A 3,418-nucleotide genomic window follows, 5' to 3' on the forward strand; every position below is an offset into this window, starting at 1 on the left:
AAGTCGAGTAGCTTTCCGGCTGGGATGCCGAAGACGCATTTTTCCAGGTTAATCTTGACCTTGTATTTACGGAGGTTGGCGAATGTTTCCTTCAAATTGTTTAGGAGCGTGAGGTGCTGCTTGGTCTTCACCACGATGTCGTCCACGTACACATGGATATTGCGGCCGAGTTGCGGCAGTAGGCATTTCTGCATGCAGCGTTGGAAGGTGGCGCTGGCGTTCTTCAAGCCGAACGACATGGTGATGTAGCAATACGCCCCAAAGGGCGTGATGAAGGACGTCTTCAAGGCATCGGCCGGGTCCAGCTTGATCTGGTGGTAGCCGGAGTAAGCATCCAGGAAGGACAGGAGCTCGCACCCGGCGGTCGAGTCGATGACTTGGTCGATCCGGGGGAGAGCGAACAGATCCTTGGGACAGGCCTTGTTAAGGTTGGTGTAGTTGATACACGTGCACCAGGTCTTGTTTTTCTTCAGGACGAGGACTGGGTTGTCCAGCCACTCGGGGTGAAACACTTCCATTATGAAGCCGGCCGCCAAAAGCTCGGCGACCTCTTCACCAATGGTTCTTATCTTCTCTTCGGAAAATCGTCGTGGTGGTTGGCGTATAGGCTTGGCGTCCTTGCGGACATGAAGTTTGTGCTTGACGTACTTCCTCGGGATACCCGTCATGTCCTTGGGGGTCCATGCGAAGATATCCTAATTCTCACGGAGGAAGTCGACGAGCTCGCCTTCCTATTTGCTGTCGAGGCAGGCGCCTACGACAACGTACTTGCTGCAGCTGGGGTCTTTTGGGTTGAGCTTCACTTTCTTGGTCTCCTTGGAGGGCTTGATGGAGGCCTCGTCGGCCGTGTCCGGGGTCGGGATCGACGCTGCGGAGGCCTCGCCTACCAGGGCGACGATCCGGTCAAACTGGCACTGCTCCTCGGCAATGACCAGCGACTCGGCCAACTTGGCGCCGTCTCGGGCGCACACTAGGGACTTGCGGTAGTCGCCGGTGATGGTGATGAGGCCCTTGGGGCCCGACATCTTCATCTTCAGGTCGCGTAGTGGGGAACCGCCATGAACTTGGCGAGCGCGGGCCAGCCCAGCAATGCGTGATACGCGCTGGACAGTTCCACCACCTCGAACCAGATCGGTTCGCGTCGGAAGTGGCTGCTGTCGCCAAACAGGACATTGAGCCGGACCCAGCCAATGGAAGAGCAGGAGTGGCCGGGTACGATGTCGTGGAAGATTGTCCGGGTCGGCTCCAGGTCCTCGGCCTTGAGACCGAGCTTGGTCATCGTTTCGCGGTAGAGAATGTTGATGCTACTGCAGCCGTCGATGAGGACTTGGGAGAACTTGCATGTACGCCGTGCGACGATGGTGGGGTTGAGGACGAGGGCGTACCCACCCGGACTTGGCATGACTGCCGGGTGATCCTCCCGGGTCCAGGTGATCGGGCGATCCGACTAGTGCATGAAATCCGGCTTGGCCGGGATGATGGTGTTCACCTCCTGCCGAAGAAGGCGCTCGCTATGCTTGTCGTCGCCGAGGCTGGTGAAGACGACGTAGGCCGCGTTCTTGTCTGGGTAGGCGTCGTTGCGCATCACGCCGCTAGTAGGAGGCGGTGGTGGAGGCGGAGGCGGCTGTCCCGTGCCTGGAGCTGGAGTCGGAGCCGGAGGAGGCGGGATGTCTCCCCTCATGATGCGCTTGGTGATGGCGCACTGTCGAAGCGTGTGCATGGAGGATCTTGCGCCACTATGGTGCTTGCATGGGGCGTTGAGCATCTCTTCAACTCATGGCGGGTTTCCACGCCATCTTGCCGGTCTGCCGGTGCTTCGCCGCCGGGTCCGCCGCGGGCTCGGCGGCCGCGATGAGCCGATTGTCGTGATGCTGCGCCGGCTGGTCGGCCTTGCGCTTGTTGTTCTAGTGATGCTGCTGCCGGTTGCTTTCGCCGGCCGTCTTCGGGGGAGGAACCGGCTTCGTCTTGCCTGCTTCATCCAGCGTCACCTGGATCTTCATGGCGGAGTCGGTGTTGGCGTACTTGTCAGCCGTCACCTTGAGCGCGGCCATGGTGGCCGGCTCGGAACGTAGGAGCTTGTGCTTGAGGAGGGTGCTGTCTCGGCACCCGCTGACGAAGTACTGGATCGCCTGGACTTCATGGACGCCCTCGCAGCTGTTTCGGAGCTCGGTCCAGCATGCGAGGTACTCGCGACCGGTCTCTGTCGGCCCCTGCACGCATATGGCGAGCTGGCTAGGGCGACCGGGTCGCTTGTAGGTCCCCGTGAAGTTGCAGACAAAGGCCTCCTCGAAGTCGACCCACACGTTGAAGGTGCCCATCGGCAGACTGTTCATCCACGTGCGGGCCGACCCCTGGAGGATGAGCGGTGCGTAGCGCACGGCGAGATGGTGGTTGGCACCGGTGATGCCAATGGCCATGGTGTAGTCGGTGAGCCAGTCTTCTGGCTTCACGGTCCCGTTGTACTTGGGGGTGTCACGGGGGAGCATGAACCCTTTGGGGAAGGGCTCCTCCCGGATGCGTTTGCCGAAGCACGCCGACCCGATAGCACCGCTCTCCTCCACCTCCAGGGAGCGCGCGAGCTGATCAAGGCGGTGGCGAGTGTCGACGTCATCGATGGCGCGCGGGCCGAGTTGACTGGCGGCCAGGCCCCGAGGGGCCGGGTCGGTTGGAGCCGGACGCTGACCATGCTGGTCGGGTCCGCGTAAGTCTCCACTGCGGGCTCGTTTCCTAAGACATCGGCGGCTGTGGCGGCCGGGTTGCACCGAGTCCGGGCTTGGCCGGAGTGCGCCTCACCGGACGGCGAGGAAGCCGTGTGCAGAAGTTCACCGGGTCCGCCAAGGTGGGCGGAGCCAGACTCCGCCTGCTTGGCGAGCTGGTGGAGGCGATCCTGCTGGGCGTTGGTGCCGTGGAGGAGCTCGCACATCCGCCCGATGCACTCTTTTAGCTCCTCAACAGTGAGCTGGTCGAGGCCGACCGCGGCTGCCTCCGCAGCGCGCATGTTCTTCACTGGGGTCTCATAGATGGTTTGGACGGCGCCGAGGGCCCGGCTGATCGCTCCTACCCGGGTGCACACATCAGTGACCTGGCTTGGCTCGGCACCGGTGGACGCGAATCCATGGGCGACGTCGTGCTCCATCTGAGTGGCCTCCAGGCGACACTTGGTGGCGGCGAGCCTTTCCTCGAGCTGAGATCGGGCCTCGACGACGTTGGTGGCGTCGACGTCGGTGCCGATGGGGATGCGAAGGCTCTGCATCACAGCGCGCAGCGGATCGGACGGCTCAGTCCATTCTGCAGCGGCCCTGGCCTCTGCGGCCTTCCTCGTCTTGCTGGATGAGGAGGAGGCGCCGTCACCGGTGACGTAAACCTCCACATGGGCGTGCATCGCCTCGATGGCAATGCCACCGCCGAGGGAGAGCGG

This window comes from Triticum aestivum, chromosome 6B (assembly GCF_018294505.1).
Source record: "Triticum aestivum cultivar Chinese Spring chromosome 6B, IWGSC CS RefSeq v2.1, whole genome shotgun sequence".
NCBI classification, from domain to species: domain Eukaryota; kingdom Viridiplantae; phylum Streptophyta; class Magnoliopsida; order Poales; family Poaceae; genus Triticum; species Triticum aestivum.